The 22,801-nt window shown below is 36.4% G+C and overlaps 1 long non-coding RNA gene across 2 annotated transcripts; it reads left to right on the forward strand.

The window, feature by feature from the left end:
- Positions 1-400: 400 nt before the first annotated feature.
- LOC135443065 (uncharacterized) lies at positions 401-17,274 on the forward strand. Of its 2 annotated transcripts, none has more exons than XR_010438790.1 (3): positions 401-569; positions 6,090-6,230; positions 17,156-17,274. It is a non-coding gene; the product is annotated as an uncharacterized LOC135443065 (long non-coding RNA). The 2 variants fall into 2 exon arrangements; XR_010438791.1 differs by lacking the exon at positions 17,156-17,274 and adding an exon at positions 10,579-10,798.
- Positions 17,275-22,801: the final 5,527 nt, after the last annotated feature.

The following is a 22,801-nucleotide window of genomic DNA, read 5'->3' on the forward strand; positions in this document are numbered from 1 at the left end:
CAGCGAGCAAGCCCACGGGGGCTTAGTGGCTGACAAGGGTTAAACCACAATAACAGCTCTGTGGTATGTTTCCAGGACATCAAAGAGGGCCAGCTACTAAGAAGGATTGCAGCAAAGACTCCAAAAGCACTGAATGTAGAAATGGTCAGCAGTGCATCAGTGGGTTGCCTTTGTTGCACTATGACATAACACTCGGAAAATCATGGCAGGAAAATTATTGTCAAATATGTGCATTCTTCAAACTAAGCTGGCAATTTTCAGCGCTAAAACTGTTTCATTTCCACTGTGCCAATCATCTGCAATGTGATTCAGCTGTACTGTAAGACCAGTCTTTAAACTTGCTTGCTTATGCTGCAGCTGCCTCAGCAGTAGCTGCACGCCACAGAATGCAGGAGTCAGATCTTGAGAAGCAGAGTCAGTACTTGGGGAGAGAGGAGGAGCACAAAATGCTGCACTGTAGGAATGAGCAAAGCATATAAAAAGGAAAAATACCTGGGTAGTTCAGTGCCTATCTCAAGCAGTGACAAAAAGGTGTTTTCTAGAAATAAATGTAGGACATAGGCAAAGAGGTAAGGGGTTTTTTTTTTACCCAAGCTGAATACCTCTAATAAGCTTGGTTATTCCTCATTCTAATTTCATATCTTTGGTAAAGGTCATTGCCCTCTGTGGATCATTTTGAGGTGGAGACCAGACCTGTATTTTCTGAGGTGCTCTTAAAGCACAAATTTTGTACTCTGGCACAATGTTTTGTTTCATTATCTATTCCTTTTCTAATCCTATATATTGTTTGGTTTGCTTTTGTGTCCATTCTTGATCATTTTGTTGCCTAATCTGAGGTTGAAGAAGCTGTGTTATGGTGGTGATTTCAATACAGCACTGTTAGCCTTTGTTGGTGCTAATTTCTCTGCTCTTGTACTATTTAAAAAATTTTTATTAATAGAGGAAACTGAGCTAGGAAACAGGTGGGCTAAGTGCATATCCTGATGGTTTTTTTGTTTTTTTGGATAGCTTGACCTATTTCTTTCATCCTTTTTACTGTGGTTTAAGTTTAGCTATCTGTATGATACTGTTGGTCCCCAAAACATACAGGAGTTTTCAGGTTCTTCCTTGCTTGTACTTGGTCCTTCATAGAAGCTGGGGGAAGGGTTATGTCTCTTCTATCTTTAAAGACATAGAGAAGGAATAAAATAATGCCAAGACATATTTCCATGAAAAGAAAAATCTGTGTGAGGATTTGAGTTGTGAAATTAAAGACAACTCTTAACAGCTAACAAAATAATTTCCTAGCACGACAAATTGCAAATGAAGTTTAGTAGCATTTTCTGTTTGCTAAATGGAAACTGTGATACCAGCTTATTGAAGTAACCTCAATATTGCAAGTCTTCAGTTTGCCTTTAAATAGAACAAACTGAGTCAGACTCAAATAATTATGCTTGGAACAAGGAGATTTGATTACTCAACTAGAGGCCTCTAGCTTTTAACTCAATACAGTAATTTTGAATCTGCACTTGCAGTGATCTTTATAAATATTGCTTTATAGTTTAGTCTTCTAAAACTCTTGTCAGGAAACAATTATAAAAGGCCAGCTTCAGGCTTGGTAATTAAATGAAGAGAGTGAAATTACACCAGTGATACATTTGGCTCAAGATTACACTGCAGTCTAAATGAAAATATTAAGTGTGCAGCTTTTAATTATCTGACAAGAATAAAATTGTGTGTGGACGTTTTTAGAAACTATTAAGGACTTATGACTCCATTAGAAACCCAGAAAGCAGCCACTGACGTGGGGTAAACATTCCAGTTGGCACAACTTTCCCCTCCACTATTCTCTACACTGCCCAAATTTCCAATCTGGGTGTTATGACAGATGAATTGCAAGTTTCTATTTTGCAATTGTGCTAAAGTTCTCCTCTTTTGCCTCCAGGTTCCTTTATGTCCCTATGTCCTTTATCCTTTATGTCCCTATACATATCCTTTCAGTGCTGCAGCACTGCAGACTTTGAAATCTGGAACAAGATCAGATAGAGTGCTAGATGAGTGCTTCCAAAGGAGAGAGAATGCCACCACTGTCATATCACACATTGGCTACAGACATAATGAGCTTAGAACCTGCCTAAGAAATTGGGAAAACCCTTGAGCCCTACATTTCTGCAATTCATAGATGAGATGTTTATCCATTTATTGTGCTAGGAGAAGGGGAGAAAGCATAGTTTGGTGGTATGTTCATAGTTTACCTGCTAGAGGACACACACACAGTGGTTGTGATCATTTTTGTAATAAGAACATATGAAGCCTATGTGAAAACCCACAGGTGTGTTTGTTTACCTGTCACAATGTAGAATCTCCTGACTTTCACTAAGCACTCCCTACTAGGCTGGATGGGTCTGCCAGGGTGACTTCACAAAAAGATTTAAGAATGCATTCAGCCAGGAAGGTGTCACCCATCTGCAGAGCTTGCTGCTGACTCCCTCAGCAGGGTGATGAGTTTTCATCCTCTTTTGAGGTGTCTTTTACCTCAGGCTATTCAGGATACCTGAAAGACAAATGATGTGCTTCCAAGAGCAAAAAAAAATATCATGGGCAGACTTAACCACAGCTCCTGAGTTCCTCTGTGAAGCTGTGCCAAAATGCAAATGCAGCTGTGTGAACTAGAGAGCAAGGACACAGAAAGTAGGCTGTAATGAGCAAGGTAACCAGGAGGCTGAGTACATTACAGGAGCTATTCATTACTGACCAAGAACAAGAAACCATTCAGTTTTATTAGACTTTTTAGGGTTTCTGAACTCTAGGAGAATATTTGATGTGGGTTGTGTTTTTATCCTGTGCATGCTTTTAATTTGAAAACTTACTGTTTCTTGGGGTAATGTAATTGTATCTAGTGAGGAATAAAAATTGAAAGCAAACGTTGTGTGGGAAAGATTATTTGCATGAAAGGCTAGCAAAGACTGTTATAAATTATAAAGATAGTGCAATAGGAATTTCTTGAATTAAAGAGTTAAATTTTCTCTCATAACTCTTAATTGTAGAATATTCACTGTTTTTAGTAATATGGCATGCAAGATATTGTAACTTTTCTTCTGACAATGCTTGAAAATATTTTTATTATACTTTACCAGCTGGTCTTAGATAAACATATTAACAGGCCATCAGTTTTTAAACTGATGGATCTAAGTCTTAGCATAAGCATCTCTGATTAATCCAATTCTATGTTAAAACACAAAAATAAATTAAAATTTTTCTTTGGCCATATGGAAGAATTTCAAGGAAGTACAAGTGGCTATATAGTTATAAGTAGACTCAGAAGTTTTGCTAGCCCTATCAGAAATCAGTATAAGCTAACATGGCACCAGGAACATTTTGGAGGATGGCTTGTTAGATAAAGTAAGCAGGAAGGAAACCTGTAGGATCACAGTAGCATATACATACAAACTTTGTAGAAAAGTTATGAAAAATACAGTTATTGTCCTGATCTTGATTGTTCATTTGTATACTTAAACTGATTAGGCTTTTTAGAAGAAATTTAATGTGACAGTATTTTTCTTAATGTCTCTGGTTCTTAAAGCACAGAAAACTTGTGTTAAACAATGCAACTGCCCACAAGTTGTATTTTGCCTATGTGAATACATGCCTGAATATTGGAGTGAAGTCCAAATTCTGTTTATTGATCTTATTATTCTAAACATCAGTAAATAACAAAAATACAAATTTTTCCAATAGATGCTAGTATCAATGGCCTTGTCTACTTCTGATTTGTTATATTACCGTAAAACCCACTTGATGACAATAGAAATTGAGTAACTCTTTTTTCTGCAAAGTTTCAGCAAACCATCTATGAAAGACAATGAAATACTGCTACTCACATTTACACATGCAGAATTATTATGACACTATTTATTCTTGTAATGCCACCTAGCTCAAAAAAACCCAAACAACCCTAAACAAAATACAAAAAAAAAGGGTCTGGAACCACCTTGAGCTGCCACTTTTTTCCCAAGATGCTGCACATACTTCCAGACACCTGTGGTAATGCTCATGAGCATATGCAGGTGTTCCTCTGACCAGCAGAGCCTCTTTAATCTGATGCCAGATGCTCAACCCCAAGAGGTCTGAAAGGCTGTATGAGTTTACAGAGAAGCCTCTTTTTTTTGTAGGTTTTGCCACTAATTCCTTTAAAGGAACAGATAAAAATATCAGTGTGAACAACCTTTTAGCCTTAAAAAGGAACCCCTTGAAATGGTGTGAACTATAACTGAATGCCTTTGAAGGACTTTTGATTGAGACTTCTACAAGACTTCATCACGGTTTTCCTGAGCTCCTGGATTTAATAAGGCTTAAGCAAGACTGCTCTCAACCTGTTCAGACATTGTCAGTTTGTGCAGCATGTGTAGGATCTGTTGCAGCTACCTAGGGAATTTCAGTTCAAGCAAAGAAGCACACAGGTATTTTAATTGCTTGGACTCATGAGTTGGAACAATTTGCACAACAAAACTTTGCCAAGTTACCATTTTCTGCCCTGCCATCAGCTGCACAGCTCACTGAGTTTCTTCTGAACTCCCACAATTTGCAGTCAGACATCCTAAGGTAACCCCTAATTCATGTTCTACATGGCCTGGAAGCACATGCTTTATTTCAAGAACTTGAATCCTACAATTGTGCATGCTCATCTCCTTGAAGTGAGTGGGAGCTGAGAACAGAATTATACTAAAATGTATACCTGGGGGCTTTGCTGAGCAAGATTAAAGGGGGTTCTTTTTGCATAGTCCTTTGCTGTGAGGCCTACAGTCTGCTGTATTGCACTTCAATAACTCTGTTTGGTTGATAAATCTGTGCAATTTTTCTCAGCTGTAAGTTTTCATAGTTCCAAAATGTGTTGGTTTAGAAAGCAAAAAGCAATAGTTAGCATTGGATTCATAATAAGAAGAATATAAAAGGGGCAAAATTAAATAAATTATAATTGCTTGAATAAGGAGAAAACAATCCTTGGATTCATATTGTCAGCTCTACTTAATTTCTAGAAATTTCATGTAGCTTCTAGAAATTTAGGAATTTTCATAAAACTTCTAGAAATTTCATATAGCACTTTCAGCCTCTTGAAATTAGGACATCTTAACTTTTTTATTTACTAATAAAATAATTATCTGCATGCTATTTTAACATATAGCTATGGAGGTTTTTGTGTTGTCTTGATTTCTACACCCATTGACAGAATAGCAGGACAGAAAAGAGTTTGGAGACAGCTATAAGACTTCTATGTGACTAACGGTTTTAAGTATCAGACACTGAAATATAAAATACTACAATATGTTTGTAAATACTAGAATGACAAAATATAGGTCTCACAATATTTTAAAGTCATTATTAAGATCGATTCTACAATGGTGACTTGTATTAGGTACTGACTTGCTGCAGGAGCCCGCTGCAGATACACTTGGCTGTCGTCTTGAAAATTCTATGTTCTGTGCATGACTGATGTCATCTAGAGTATCTGTACGCGTACAAAAACAATGAATTGAATTAATAATGTGGTTGATCATTTAGTTTCCTTAATTACATTAAATTCCAGTTCTTAAAAATGTTTCTCCATTTACAACAATTCGCTAAATAGAATAATTTACATGAAATTCCTTATGTCCTTTGTTGGGCGAGATCTGTCAGGAAAAAATTGCTTATTTTTAATATATATACAGATATGTATGTAATAGAAAGACAGGCTTAAGACTTAAATATAGTTATTAAAGACTACCTTGTATAAAATTTAAACCAGGACAAAAAAGATATTTCTCTAAGAGGTACATTGAGAAGAGTGCTCATTTAGTGCTTGATACAGAGCTCCTCCAAGATCCATCAGATGAATTAACTTAAGTATTTTTTTGGCTGCCATCTCTGATGATCATTCCACTTCAAGCTGGACTTAAAGGAGTTAGAATACATCTTTGTTTATAGTTCTTACAATTAACATGCAATTACACATTTTTGCTCTTAAATATTTGGTTGAAAATGTCTTCCTTGGCTATTATGGCTTCAAAGGGCACCCACATTTGGCAACTTAAACTTAAGACATTTAACATTTTGGACCATTACTTCCACAGGGTATTCCAAGAAGATGACCTGATGTCCAAACTGTGCCAGTTGATGAAATGGCTCCTCCTAAGTGGAAAGGGGTGTTTTGAAGACATGGCTACCATACTGAAGTTGAATTGTGGTTCCCAAAGATAATTATCTTCTGTAAGGTAAATGAACACTGTTTTTATCTTGGCAATTAATGAATTACGAGAAAACAATACCTTAGTATTATTTGTGATAAAAGAATAGAATCCAGCTATTAGTGTCTGGCTAGACTTACTTTGAACCAGCAGCAAGAGAAAATAATGACACTGTAAAGTAAGTCTACTGCTACTGTAAAGTTTTAACTTAATTCAAATAGAAATTATCTTAAGTTAATGCAGTTACTTATGAAATGTTGATCTTTATAGGCTCAGTTTTCATCTAGAGATTTGCACTCTTTGGTGATTTTCAGATAGGAGCTAGTTGCACTTCTAATGTTGGGATTTAACCCACACAAAAAGATGCAACTGTGCCAGAGTTTCACACTCTACTCACTTAGTCACTGCATTGGCATTTTGGAGACATAACTGAAGATGAGTGTTTGAGTTTCTGTATTCTGTTTAAGCAATGCAGACTTCAAACCACAGTACCAACTCTGGGATTCCAGGCCACTGAAAGGAAATCTGAGGGTCTGAAAGGAAGACATAGGCCAACAGTGGCCATTAGAATTGAGCAGGTTTGCTGTTTCAGCAGTTAGAGTGTGGTATCCACCAGGTTAGTCTCCGCCATCCTATCAATTTTCAAAGAGTTGCTAAATATTTTATTTTAATTGCCAACTCTCCATCAGAGTATCAGCCTGCAGTCTAAAAATTTCCACAACAGATCCTGTCCTGCTGTGAGAAGCAGAAAGTGAATTTTCCCTGTTAATGTGCCCTCTTACTCTTAAAGCTTAATGAGTGACTTCATTCCTTTGAATTGTGATGCCATCTCTGGTGCAAGCTGGAGATCGCTTTTAGCAAATGGCCACCTAGCTCTGAATTCAGGAGAAACCATGTGTGTAACCATTACTGAGAACTTACATATCTAACACTTGTTTAATCTCACATCTATCTCCACATGCTGGCCTGACCTTGTTTTCACAATCTTGCATTTATTATCTTTGTGTAAATCTCCATTTATATCCTTGCACATTGAAAATTTGATCCCACTTTATCACTTAGAAATTGGATAAGGATTAGCAGAAGAGAAAACTCAGCGCAGGAAGCTCACAGCACAATTTTAGGTCTTTCCTGTCTCATAGTATAAAAGAAAAAGCTTATAGCAATTTTTAGTGTTTCACCTCAGTAGTAAAAGAATTGCGATAGACATTCATCAAAAAGAGTCAATGCTGGTGTACCAGAGGTAATGTCAACATCCCCCTTGTCATGAAAACAAGAACTGACTTTTAGGAGATGGAAGAAATTACTGCCTAAGCTATTTAGCCCTCTGTTGTCTTTATGTAAAGGCTAGCAATGCCAAGGATTTCTGGAAGGTTCTGCATAAATAGCTTGTAAGGAAGACTGCTTGCAATGCATCCATAGGAAACAAGAACAGTGTGATTGGGCGAGAAAGACGGGAAAGAAATTACAAAAGGCAGAAGTCGCAACTTTCTTTTTCTTAAACAGTTGATAGATATTTAACTCTTCTCAGCAAGATAGAATTTTCAACAGATATATATATAACTAGTAGCCCTAGTCTAAACATTATTTTTCTCTATTTGCCAGCATCTTCAGATACACTCCATGGTAAGAGGAATGAAAATCTTGTAAAATAAGTAATGTGGAGTAAATGGCTTTCTGAATTCTATGATTCTTTTCATTAGTTAGTTAAAGGAAAGCTGTATACCAATCAGTACACACAATACAGACAATAATCTATGTTCCTGGTAGTTTCTGTATTTTATCTGAACTTTTAGGTTTACTACATAAATATAAGCCTTTTTTTTTTTTCCTTTTTCTCCATTAGTTACAGGGAAGCAAGTGTTACAACAGCATTGCCACTCTGTTTCCCAGGTGACAATTCTTCAAGTTGGTTAGAAGACAGTAATTTCATTGTAGCAAAAATTAGCAAAGCTGAAAGTAGTGGTAAATGTTACCTTTAAAAGTTGCCATTAAAATTGAACATGATTGGAAATTCCATCTTCAGTGTAGAAAGTGAGTTATTTGAAATCATGTAGATGAAATATTCTGTCCTGTAGTGAGCAGGACAAAACAGAAATATAAATTATGCAAAATCATCGTTCGAAAAAACAAATGTATCATTAATCTCAAAGCACTCTAGTACTGGAAAAGAAGGGAAATTGAGATGTCTAAAGTTGATATTACTAAGGGTTTAAGCTTGTAAAATTATTTTTAAAACAATAGGGCAAAAACATAATAAACATGGAAATTATGGTTGCCGTGGTCATAAATTCTTGGCCATAAAAACTGGCCAGGATGATTTTATGCAATTATGAAGTAAATATATTGATCATTTAGACAAATAAGACATTAATGATTTACATTACTGCAAATGTTCCAAAGAGTTTACTAATTCAGAGTACAACAAAGATATTGATCTGGATTGATTATAAATATATGAAGGCATCAAGTGCTTTGTAATTATAGTGCCCAAAATTTTTGTTTCACAGATAGATGCTACAGTATTTTTTAAGTTTAAATGCTGAAAGCAGAAAACTCTAAAGTGTGTTGTGTGCTATTGTTATTGATATTTCACTAGAATTCCTTTTTCTATAATTTTTTTCAGAGAGGGGAGGGCATCTTTTACTTTTTTCCTTTTCTCCATTGTACTTTTATGACATCTCAGTGTTGCAGTCTACTGTAAACAGTGTTTTTAATAAACCATAATCTCACCTCATAACACAAGCAGCCACAACCAGGGCCTTACTGATGTCTGAGAGCTTACACAATGCCACTTCACACAGAGACACTGTGTACCAAAAGCAGAAGAATGACATTAGCCCTGTAGCATGTGCTTTTGTAATAAAAGTATTAGCTTTACCTCTCATCCTGCAAAATGCATTTAAGTGTAGGGCAGTCCTAGTAGATCAGTGCAGATCCTCATTCTGGAAGCAGCTCAATTGCATCTATTTCATTTTCTCCTGTAATGTGAGGAGATGGCCAGAACTTAAAGATGGCAAATAATATGTTTTAATGTGCTGAAAGTAGCAGAAGAGATAGGAGGAGAGAAAATGCCTGGGACAGAGAAGCAGCCTAACACCATCCATTAGCCTATGGAATTGCACCCATCCTTGTGATCATGTGGCAGCTGCCAGCTCTATAATTCTTAGAATGCAATTCTTATGCCCTTTCTGGTTGCACTTGCCCAACTATAAAATTAAATGAATGGCATCTACGTTAAGCATTTTGTTGAATTTATTAATACTTCACAAATATATTCATCTTGTCAGAGGATGTATTTTTGATATTGCTTTAAACTTTTCCTAGCTTCAAAGAAGTTTAAAGAAAGAAAATAATGCCAAATTCTTTACACATCTGGGGCTTTTTCCCTAGCAGAAGATAGAAGTAAGAGTGTTCATAGAACATAAGTGTAATAGCAGTAAAAGGCAAGTCAGGGTTTTGACTCCAAAATACAGCAATGCATTAGTAAGAAATGGTGCCCTAAAAGTATTCTTGTGCCCTGTGCAAGCCTAGAATGAATGCAGAAGCAGAACCAAAAATTTTAGGAATGCAGAAGAGAGCCACTGTCTTAAGCAGTAATGTCATTCTAACTGCTTAGCCATCAAATGTTTGGTAGCAGTCATGAAATGTGAAATTTTGGGGTGACTAAGTAGGATGCAAAGGGCTTTTTTGCATCCTTTTGCAGATGTTTTGGAACACTTCTTCCATGAAGAAAGGAGAAGTCCTTTGATCTGATAATTTAAAACAAAAGCTTGCTGAATGCAACAAGAGATAGGAAAATCTACCATACTTCTTTTTTTCTCAGACAAGAGGGAATGAAGTATCTAGTTTTTTTATTTCTTCAGATTACTCTTCGACCATTTACTTTTCCCCTAAAACTTACTGAAAATGTTTCACAATATTTTCTTCTTTCTCATTATACTGCCTAGGACTAAAAACAAGGGATTTTAAAATAAAAGTGGATAAAATGGGCAGCCACATAGGCCATGAATAGCACAACACATGCTTTTTCTGTTGAAGTGTTTGCGGGGGCTGGGTTCTCAGTTTTGTTGTTGTTGATTTTTGGTTTGTTTGATTTTTTAAATTCAAAATCTTCATTGAATGCTAATGATGGAAATTGCTTTGGTTGGTTGTCTGGCATTTCTGGATTATGAGTTTGCCTGACAGAAGAGATTGATACAACTGATCTGTATCTAAATAGGATTGACTGATTGATGTGTATATGCATCCGTGGATGCTTCTGTATTTCTGATTTATCTGACAAAAGATTGAACAGAACTCATAAATCTCACAGAAAACTACTGGACTGCATGTTTAATATTATTTGAGATCTTTTTATTTTGCCCTTAATCAGGTACAGGGAAATAACCTTAGCATAGTCCTCATATGTACTCCACCAAATATGCACACAGCATTGTATCAACTGTTTGGATTTTCTACAACATGTGGACAAAAAAATGATGAACACCAAAATGAATATGGAATGAATTCAAGGGGTTGAACCAATAAACAAGGCTACTGCAGCATGCAATCAAGTTTATTATGTACATGAACAATAAACCTGGCAAATGGAGTGCTGAGTAAGTAAAGTATTAGGAATCATTTGGCATTGTATTTTGGCTTTGTACTTTATGTTTATGTGTGTGAAATGTATTTCATTATCTGAAATCCCTTCTAGAGTGACCTGCTGTGCTGTCCAACAGGATAAGTGATTTATGTTGGTATATCAAACTGAGTAATGACATTTAGAGAGGAAGAAGGAACTCTGTGGCAGTGCTACTTTACTCCCTCCTGGAGCCTCACAAAATGTCATTTGTGTCATGCTGAGTGCTGTTTATTTTAGAATAAGAGACATTTACAGGTTTGACTCCTAAAGTGCTCTGAGACAGACTAATAAAAAGGCACAAACAAAAAATAAATAGAGGAATTGCATGATTTTAATGCAGAATTACTGATTTCCTGCAGAGGGAAAACCAGCCTGTTTGTATTTCATAAGAGTAAAGGAGAATGTCTCAGACCACAAGATGCTTTTCTGTAGTTTAACATGTGGTTTCACCATAAATTAAAGCATATTGGTGCATGATGTAGCTGCTCTCCATGCATTGGTTCAAGCAATTGTGTGCAGTAGGACAGAACAGTACCTCTTCATCAGGAAAAAAGGGTTTCGTTTTCAGTGGGATCAATGAGTGTATTCAACCTCTAAGGACACTGCAGAATCATAGAATGGTTTGGGTTGGAAGGGACCTTAAAAACCATCGTATTCCAAGCCACCCACCATGGTCGGAGAAACCTTTCACTAGACCAGTTTGCTCAATGCCTCAATCCTGCCTGGCCTAGAACACTTCTAGGGATGGGACATCCACAACTTCTCTGGTCAGTGACTGTTCCAGTGCCTCACTACCCTCACAGTAAAGAATTTCTTCCTAATGTCTAATCTAAATCTACCCTCTTCCAGTTTAAAGCCATTTCCTTTATTCTATCACTGCATGCTCTTGTAAAATACCCCTCTCCAGGTCTCTTGTGTGCTCCCTTCAAGCACTGGAAGGCTGCTATGAGATCTCACTAGAGCCTTCTTATCTCTAGAGTACTTTTTTTCTGCCCAGTAGTTCATACCCTTACTTACAACTTCCTAACCACTATTGTATCTTTCAGGGGAAAGAGGGGTGTTTGCTTTGCTTTGGTCTGGATTTGTTTTGATATTCCTTTAGTTGATAAATTTTCACATTTTCAGTACAAAATATTTTCTTTTCATATTGTTGCTTCATTACTCCAGTGACTTCAGCTGGGAAAGGATTAAACTGGGAGAGGCAACAGACTTGGTTTACTTCCAGAAAATAATGCAGTCACAACACTATTTATACTGTCAATAGGCCCCTGAATCTCATGAGACATATTTTTTTCTCTACTTTACAAGCCATATAGAATGTATCAGAAGATGTCCTCTGTTTACAGTCCTCTGTAAATAGAACTGAGTAAATAATGAAAACACTGTGGAAGAGTCCATGGCCTTTCAGGAATGTTTCATAGAAATAATTTAATAGAGAATGAAATTTATCATCCAGCATCAGTTGACAACTTACTTTAGGTGTAGAATTTTCTATTAATGTCTTACTGAGATTTACTTTTTTTTACTAGTATGAATTCCCCTGAAATCTATCTGATCACTTTATTTCAAAGTGAAATTGTTTTGCTGCACATCTGTCTTAGCTTTTCTCTTTGCATGTCTGTTAATTTCTGGTTCTTGGTTGTGAAGTGTTTCTTAGCATGATGTGGAGGTGAAAGCATTAATTCAAAGCATCATAATAAGTATAACAATTTGCAGCAGTGCTTGAAGTAAATATGATATGCACAGTGTTGACCTGAAAAGAGCTTGAAGGCAAACATGATCATTGTAACAGTTTGATTGTGAACAGGGAGAAGGGGTTACTTAAAATGCTTGGGTGAAAATACTACATACTTTTGAAGATCCATGTTTGGCCCTGACTCCATGGCTCCTGCCTTCCATCCATTCTCATCTCTAGGGTCATCTTGAAGTGTGGTTTCACTGATCCATGCTGTTGTATTCTTAATTTGAACAAATATACTTACATTAAAGAGCCTTAATTTTTCACTGTTTATACTAAAAGAAGTAACACCTCCACCTCCAGATCAGTTTTTTTCCTCAGTATTCCCTGGCTTTTTCCCTTTGACAGCATTACCATTGTGAGCAATGTGGGTGGAGTGGCAGAACTGCATTTCCAATTTACAAACCTGAGTTGTAATTCCCTGCAGACCTGTAATGAATTTCCACATGCATGGTGTCTTTTAACTGATATGTCTTGTGATTTGTTAATGAAAGTTTAATCACGTGTAGCCATGTTCTATTGCAATGTATGTATGTCAGAGTTTTAATAGGGTTTGAAAATACTCTGCCGCTGGTTTCCAACTGGAAGAATATTGCCAGTGCCAGAGGGTTGACCATCACTCAGATTTTTGCACTGTATTTGGCAGAGATCATAGGAAGATTTCAGGGAGAGGAGCATTCATTGTTATTTTAATTTTATTGGAGAATAATGGATTTCTTTACAAAACAGGTAAAAGATAAGTGTCTGCTTCTCTACACAGTATCCATTCCTATTTATCAAGGACTCACAGTTAGCATATGTAAATGATGTTGTGAGAAAAATGGCTCTAAGAACATGTTTCATTTCTTTAAAAGCATACTTTGCTTTGATTACTTCAAATGGAAATTGTACTGGAGATAGGAATGAAAAAGATGACTGTATCACTTTCTACATGCTGTCACGAGAGTCTGAAATAGCTACAATATTTGAATTACTAGGCTTTAGTCATGTTACATATGTCGAATTGTGGGCGCAAAACAAGCGTGCATTTTTTTCATGTGGGTCATTACACGTCCCCTTACTCTCAAAAAATAGACTTCTCTGTGGTTTCTCACGTACAAAATCAAACCACTCTGAAGACAGGCAGGTAATGTAAATGCTAGGACAACAAAATGCTGTGATTTGGATGATTTGTAAATGGTTACTGGTGGTTGTGGGAACTGCAACTGCAACGGCCATCATAACATCCAAAACGTTGGAAAAAATTAGTACTAATGAGCATAAAATACCTCTGATATCTGCATTATATTCAGTGAGCATGAAAATCTGTCCTTGTCAAATCCATCACGTGGTTTCTGACAAACCTGAATGCTAGACATTCTTCATAACAAGTGACAGAGGATAAGCTCCTGCATCAATATGTATCATGCAAGTAAATTAGGATTTTATTCTCATTCATACTGTGTAGTAACCTGCCTCTTCTATTAACCTTGTAATGTCTTAATGTTTACACCCCTCTCTTGGCATTCACAGTGTCCAGAGATGCACATTTGAAATTCTGCCTGTTAGTGTTATTTCTGCTAATTAGGGGATGAATTTTCATCTCCTTCATAATTCTCAATTTCAGAAACAGCAATTCAGATAAGTATGTGTCGTAGACATCTTTTTATGAAAATCCTTTCTTCGGATTTTTTATTCCTGAGAAGCTGAGAGGCTCCAGGAACAAAATGTAAGCAATGGTTATCTGCTGCTGTGGAATGCAACAGGGGGGACCCGTGGTTGGTCTCCTGTGAATGTTTGGATTTAGTGACCAGTCACAGCAGAGCTGGAGCTCTCTCTCTGTCCGAGCCAACTGCCTTTATTATTATTCTTTTCTATTCTCTTCTTAGCTTGGCTAGCCTTCTGAGATGAAACTTTTCCTTCTATCCTTTCAGTATAGTTATAATTTAATAAATATATCATAAAATAATAAAGCAAGCTTTCTGAAATATGGAGTCAGAGCTACATCTCTTCCCTCATCCTGAAAACCCCTGTGAACACTGTCACAAACATGTCCATATTTCCTTCATTGCTTCCACAATAAGGATCAGTCAGTGCACATAAATAAACCTGAACAGGGGTTGCATGTGTGAGTTAACTATTATGCACAATATATGCTGTGCAAATACACGTGTTTATAATATCCCAGCATTGAATTATGCATTTTGCCTAATTTAAAAGGCTGAAGTCTCCTGCACAACCCACTGAGAATTTTTTGTCTTTTTAATGTACTTCTTGGGAACAAAGACCATTGAGAAAACAAATATATTAAGTCTGCCCATAGGTTTTCCTCATTTAAATTTTTCATAATTTATATTAACTCTTACAAGATTTTTTTTCTTGAAAAAACAGAATATTGACAGTATATATGAAACCACATTTATTGTTAATGTTTTTAAGATCAGAGAACAAAATATTGCTGCAGCAGATTCTCATCTTTTATTTCTACAGACTGAGAATGAATATGGGTCCAAATGTATTGCTGACATTCTGAGAATCAGATGTCCATAATATAGCTGCAGTGCTTAAATGAAAGGAAGAACATTGCGCCTGTGATGGTTTTCAATGGCCAGCCATTGCCTAAGAGGACAATTTTTTTTTCTGTGACAGTGATTTTTGCTGTGGTCAGTTTTTGAATGCAAAGCATGAGTCAGAAAGGAAGATGGATTTGTACATTTTACAGAAATGCAAGAATTCAGCAGTGAACAGGGACAGGAAGGTTTGCAATGTGAGAGCTGGTTGCCTGAATTTTGGGGTAATCTGGCCTTCCTCCCATGCTTAAGCAATGGTATTGATTGGTGACCAGTGATCACTGGTATTGCCTGGCTTTGCAGTTACCCTAATGGAACACTTGTGCCCAGAACAGCCGTGCTCTAGCGAAAGGAAGAACCAATACACAGACCTAATGGTGGAGCTCAGATACCCCTAACCAACCTTCTCATGCCCCAAAAGGTTTTGTGTATGGAGCATTTGCTAATGGTCTCCTCAGTGGCAAGGTTAGTGACACAACCAGAGTGAAATGGTGCAGCTGATCCAACCAGCGAGGCCCTGCCTGTGCTGGCACAGGGGGTCTGATATGGGAGCAGTCTGTCTCTTATGAAGGACTTTTAGATGTCTCTTCCAAAGAGATACCTAGAGGCACTGCACTGAAGGACTCTTCTAAATCAACAGATATTTTCTTTTTCCCCTTCTAATTCTGAACTTAGGGAAGAGATTTACCTACATATAATTGGGATATCTCTAGGAGAACAGTATATTTGGGAATAGCTTGCATTTTTAATGTAAACATGTAACTCTGTAAACATGGCATAGACTTCTTCTATTTAACTATGTGAAAAAATGTACAATCCAGTTGGAAATCATGACTTTGCTTTCAGTATTATTTTGTCATACACATACGCAGGAATTTTTAAATGGTGGCCTAACATTCTTTTTAAGAATCTGCTTTTTTTTGCTTCATTGTTAGTAATTCTTGCCAAAATGAATTTAAAAAATCCATGACTATTTAAACAACTCTTTCTCTCATCAATTTTTCAATTAATAAAATATCATATCACTTTTGTCCCTTAATGCTCCAAACACTCTCAAATTCATCAAACTCTGTAATGACTTTTGTCAGTGTTTGTAGTCTCTCTTTTCTAAAATAATTAATCTCAAACCCACCAATATAAAATCTTCTGTTATCTGTGATTTTAATATACTTTCTTTATAAATAACATGAAGAAATGAGTATAATTGTGTGGAGGATACAGTCTCATCTTCTAATGCACTGCAAAAACTTAATGCAAATGAGTTTGAATTTTACTTTTCCTCAATTAAGATAATAAGACCTTGTCTTGCTCCTTTAAAATATGTGCCATGTAAAGATTTGTGCTGTCAGTTCTTCTGGGCAATATGATGCCATTATTTGGATCCAACTATCTTACATGTGTGGACCCAACAGCAAAGATTTTGTCTGAAATTTGCTGTTCATTTATCTGAGCAAGTGCCAACTCAATGTTTTGAAAGTGCTAGAAGAGGATACCAATAGTGTAACTGCCTTGGATGTGGGGTGAAGCACAAGAGAAAACATGGATGAGTGGAATTGCTGTAGGAAAAATGAGAAGGGGAGAGGTTTGTTCAATAAAGAAGTGTGTCTGTTACAGATTGGAAATGCATTGTGCTGGGAAAAAAAGTTCTTCAGGAAACTAAGCAGGGCTGTGGGCCTTAATATGGATATAAGCCATATCAGTGAGTTTTCAATGTTATATTGCATTACATTAAAAGCAATTTGACATTTCTTCTGTCACATTTATTAAAACATTAGGCAGTTCATTCATAATATAGCATAGCTACATAAAAAGAAAAGGAAATGTCTTTAAAATGTTAAACTAGTCTGGTTTAGTCTGGAAAAAAGTAATTTTCAGTGTGAAATGTATGATGAAACTGGAATAAATTAATGAAATATTTTAGTATTATGAAGATAAGCTTTTCTTTAAAGCAATGTTGGCCCATTTTTTTTGACTTCACTGGATACACCCAGGACATTCTGCTAATGCTGCTTCAACTTTTTTTAAACTTTTTTTTTAGTGCCACAACATACCTTCAGGAAGAGAAAATATTATTAAGACAATGTGTGAAGAAAACACAGGAATGGATCTTGGAATATCAGCTTTGACTCCCCTTGTCTTGGATCACCTTCCTGAAAAGTGAGTGAGTTTAAATATTGCTTTTCCCCAATGAAGAATATGACTACTTCCAAATACCTTTAAAATGTAATGCATCATCAAAATTGCAGCTTCGCAACAACTATTTTTTCCTTCCCTACTTCTGGTCTTAAATTAGAGACTGAAAGCACAAGAAATAGTATGAAAATAATTTTCATACCTCTGTTTAGTTAAGTAAAAACTTTTTTTTTCAATTAATTACCCCTGCTGATAACATTTATATTGAAATAACCAGCTTGAGGAGCTTGATCTTGGAATATTTGATGTACTATAGTATAGTATAGTATATATACTATAGTACTATATAGAAATGAAATCACCAGTTAAATCTCTTAAAAGTGTCACCCATGTTTTCTAAAAAGATGATGTACTCAGATTAAAAGGACAGATATGGGATTTTATTCAAGTATGTATTTTCATTTTCTAGCTGAAATCCATGAGTTTATTCATTGTGTCCATTCAAATGGTTACTTCATTTCAGGTTGCAATGGTGTGATTTTCTGCATGTACTATTAGCTACACATTCACACCACTTTGGATTGTATTTAACAAGAGGTTTTTTCTGAAGAATTGGTAACATTTATCCTGTGATTATGGAATTGAAACATGAAAATAAGTGTCAAAGTGGTAAAACTTCTAAGCTGGAGAAGTTTACCTGATATGGAACTGATGTGCCTCTAAGTAATACAAATCATATACAGGAGTGGGTAAAATGGAACTGCCATTTAATTAACAGGTCCTTCAAATCCATGTAAATAAATAATGTCTCATTTTATCCAACTCTGGTACTTCCTTAGGAGCTTTCACATCAGATCCTGTCCTTCTTGGCAGAAGAGTGTGTGGCAATGGTGGTTATGTCTTATAAGGCTTATTTTCTGTCATCATTAAAGGTATTGCATTCTTTTGGGTTTGGAATACATGGATGGAAGATTAAAGACATCAGGAGGTGATCCTTTATTGCCCAGATGTTTTGCAGGTTTTATATTTCTTAGAATTAGAATTAGAACAAAGCACAAAAAGATAGTGATGTATGCAGGGAACAATCTGTGAGCATAAGAAAAGTTGGAAGAGATAGAAGCAAAACATAAAATAATAAATTTAAAAAATATTTTTTTTCTGTGAGAAGGAGAAAATAATGACAAAGGAACCTTGCATTCATTCACCTGATCCTATCTTTTTTTATAGAAATTTAAGTGATTTGTGTCAGAGATAAAAGCACCATTACCAGGAGAGAATTTAGGTGGGAGAACATGTCTTCTACTGAATCTGCAGATGCAGTGTAAATGGGAGTAGTCAAGTTCTTTAGCTGTGAGGGTAGCTGAGAGGACAAAGAGAGCAAATTTTGCTAGAGAAATCATTCTGATGTCAGAATTTCTGTAGGAAAACTTTCAAAATGCAGTCAGGAAGGAAACAGGAATTGTAGATTACAGGTTGGCCATTGAGAGGGTAGATAATTCCTTAGGAGGGAGTAAAAAGTGGAAGGAAGCATCAGGAGTGTCTCATCAGTCACCATGGCAATGGAGAGATCAGGAATCTGATGGAAAATCATGTGCCCTGAAGCACTGAATGGAAAGATTGAGTACCAGGGAGGGGATGCTCAGCAAACCTGAGGGAGGAGCAGGGAGGAGGACAAGTAAGGTTTGCTGAAGATCACGTAAATCAGGATCCTGGCTGCTGACAGCAAACTTCTTACATCGGCATGTGCAGATCCATGTTTCTTCAGGCTTGTGCTGAGATCACACGCTGCCCCACATTTTTGTTTCTGAGACCTCATGAGCCAACAATGCCTTTGGATTTCTAAGCCAGTGAATGCAGTTGGCGCTGACAAAATAACAACTTTGTTCTTGTGGGAGGCAAATGTCAGCTGTGTCTGATTTTGAGGTAAACTACTAGGAAGGCTTACATAATTCAAGTCTTAAACCAGAGAATAAATTAATTTGTAGGATATGGTAGGGATATAGGCAAATTACCTGGGGTCTATCTGCTATAGTTTTAACAAGGTGAAGAAATTATTTTTATACACTTCTAGCAGGACGCTTAGTTTTTGCTCTCCTATTGAGCCTTGTAGTTACCCCTAATAAAGGGTAACCAGAAAACAGACCTCATTAGTGAAATTTGGATCTTTTCCACTCCCAGGCCATGCCTTTACTATTTATTTTGAGTATTGTACCAAATTGAGCCCTTTAGGAGGAATTTTACATCCTGCTTCTTTTACTGTAAGCAATATTACAAGGAGTTCTTTTATAATAAATGAATCTTAAAGGATTAGGTACTGAATTTTGTAAGACTGGAGATTTTGTAGCAGCAAATAAAATTATGCTCACAGTTACATTCATTTTGGAAGGACTTGTAAATATACTACAAAAATATATCCATTTGAGAGGAAAAAACAAAAGGCTGGGGTACCAGAGAGTGTCTGTATTTACTAAATTTTTTGTATTTGAGGTACCTGAAAAGCCCTTTTGCTCTAAAAGTGGCTGCTTAATTAGATAATTACACAGTAAACTTTAATGGTTTCTCTAATTTCATCGAGGAATAATGTGCTGGGAGTTGAAGCTATTCTTTGGATACTGGAGACAATTTCTGCAATCTAGCATAGTGACAAATGGGCAGGCCATAAGGGAGATATTTGCAGTCCTGCTGCATGTACTCTGTCTCTCAAGTGAGTCTATTTGTTCCCTTTTTTGCTGAAAAGGTGTTTCTTATGACAGACTGTCAGTCCAATACCATTTGTACCAGACTGGCTTTTTTGGGACACTGCTCAGCCAAACACAGAGATCTTCTGGGAGAGGAGCAATAGAATATCTCATCCTATTCTCTGTATGCATAGAGCAGTTTGTGTTGTACTGTCCTGAGGTGTGTTCTCCCCCTGTGCTCCAGAGAACAGGGCAGCTGGAGCTGTGTGCAAGGCTGACCTCCTTTCCCTGCCGCTCTCAAGCAACATTGTTTGACTAGACTGGTGAATTATAGAGTAGTCACTGATGCACTGAGCATGAATAATTCAAGATAGATTGAATTTTAAACTACTGAGAGCACTCTTGGAAGATAGATGAGCAGAGGTGGGGTGCAAGTCAAACCCTTGGCACCAAAGTACCAAACCTGAGGCAAAGGGAATACCAAGCATTTAATTGCTTTTGCAGTGCTGAGTGTGATGTATGTTTTTAGCATATGGGCAGGGGAAAGCAGATACAGCCAGTATGGAAAAAGGCACATATGGTACACAGAGCAACCCATGCCTCAGCTCAGGGAGGCAAAATACCTCCTGTCTCAGGGCAGATGTTTAGTGTGTCCCCTCAGTGATGCTTCTCCCAGCCCATTTCAGAAACTGCCCAGTGTCTCAAGCCTAAAGGGGAAGGCAAACAATCTCTTCTCAGCCCTTCTTATTTACCCTATAAAACATTTTCCGTGTTTTCCTCCAAGTGGGGGCCAAAAAAACATTTTTTTCTCTCAAAAAATCAATAGTTTTGGTGATTAGTTACTTCTGACTCTCAATAAAAGGGATACAATGCAATTTTTAAAATTAGGAATATTGTTACCTTCTGGTATTCCTGTTTACTTAAGTAGTATCAGTTTATTGCAGTTTATTTATCTTAAAAAGCATGATGAAGCATGTCAATTTATCAAAACCAGAAAGCATCACTAATATTGCATTAGTGTTCAATAGTGCATCAGTGTTTAAGAGTGTACAGGATGCTGGAGACTAGGAGCATTTGTTACTTTCAACATATTCATTAACAACCATCAAAATAAATAAATATAATAATAAAATCCAGATGTCCCCCTAAGAACACAACAGATTCAAAAGCTGAATCCATGCATACACTTCTGAAAAACTTGGAGGCTAGGAGACTTGTAAGCACTCTGATTCTTAGTACCTCTCATTTTATTGGAGGTATTCACTATTTTACTTGCTTTTCTGCAGAAACATACAATGCAAACAAACCCTCAACACTAACACAGGAGGCTATAGAGGTTTGGTGGCTTTTTTTTTTTGTTGGTTTTTTTTTTTGTGTGGTTTTTTATTGTTGTTGTTGAGGTTTTTGTTCATTTTTTGGAGGTTTTTAAGTAGCCTGTTAGAATTCTAAAATATTTTAGTAATTTTAAACAGCTAAATCAGCCTGACATTTTTCCATCTACTAATCTTGAACTTCTGAGCTATCTGCCTTAGAAGAAGTGGTTCTATTTGCTTTATGGTCAGATTTCTAAAGGACATATTAGCCACACTTGTAAGATTACAGACATACATACATTAATGTCAAATCAATAACTGCAGTTTTCTGTGTAGCTTCTTCAAATAAAATACTTTTTCATGTATGCAAAGAGGAGATGCATATTTTTACAAAACATCTAATATGGTTTTATTTAAATAATAAAACCTTAAATCAGTTAATATATTCCCACATGTATATATTTTTAGCACACAATTATAAAATTCCCTTTACTATGAGATAATATTTAAGTTATTTTTATGTATTCCAATACTTTTCAATCTTGACCTTTCAAATCCTTAGATTTTAAAGAGCCAGTAGACATAAGGTCTGTATTATTTAAACCCTGTAGCCTTTGAGGCATCCATAATACAACCGTGTTACATTCTTTGAGATCAAAAGGCCAGCAGTTCTGGAGTAAGCACATCCCTTGTGGATTAATTAGAATGAAATTACTCATTTGGAACACTATGCCAGAGCTTTGCACTATCCAAGATGCAGTAAAAATTTCATGTGAATGTTCTTTACACTGGAAGAAATGCTGCAGTGGCAAAAGATGTTTTATTTATAGCAATCCTGTCTATAGAGGAGAGGGAAGAGCTACTGCACATTTTGAGAGCCAATATTTTTACTGTAGCATGTACTTTTCCTTCAGCTACATTACAGCTTTGATGTTTAAAATAGATGAACATCATAGGAAGAATAAAAATGCACTTAGCTATTTTCTTCATAGCCCTCAACTTTGAAATCTGGAAATACCCTTTCAAAAAACTATTAGAGACATTTTTACTTTGAACAAAATACCTGAAAATAAAAATGTCTGGTCTTTCTGAAACATACTTCAGAGAACAATGACATTCTTGAGCATTCATAAATCATCCCCAATATGGTGAAGTTGTTGGGAATTGCATCAGACCCAAGAGTACTTATAAACAGGACTGGTAGCTCTGCAGGCTCACAGGGAGGCCCTCATCTTTATGGCTTGGGTCTGTGCTCCTAATATCCAATCCAGGAGCAGTCCAGCTTAGCCTGTTTTCTAACTTGTTTATGCAACTCAGCAAAAGTTCCAGACAAAAAGCAGAGCTTGTTCAAACTAAGGTACTGCTATGTTAGTATAGTCCATGGATGGAACTGCTTCAAATTGCAAAGAGGAGCATGGAACTTGAACTGAATAGACCAAAAGTAGCATGCTGGAAATAAGATTTAAAGAAGTATCAGAACAAACTACTCTATTTTCCCATCTTTTAAATTCTCTTCTGCCATGACTTTATTTTTGGTTTGGAAAGGGTAATTTCTTTGCA

Source organism: Zonotrichia leucophrys, chromosome 2, assembly GCF_028769735.1.
Source record: "Zonotrichia leucophrys gambelii isolate GWCS_2022_RI chromosome 2, RI_Zleu_2.0, whole genome shotgun sequence".
Lineage (NCBI taxonomy): Eukaryota > Metazoa > Chordata > Aves > Passeriformes > Passerellidae > Zonotrichia > Zonotrichia leucophrys.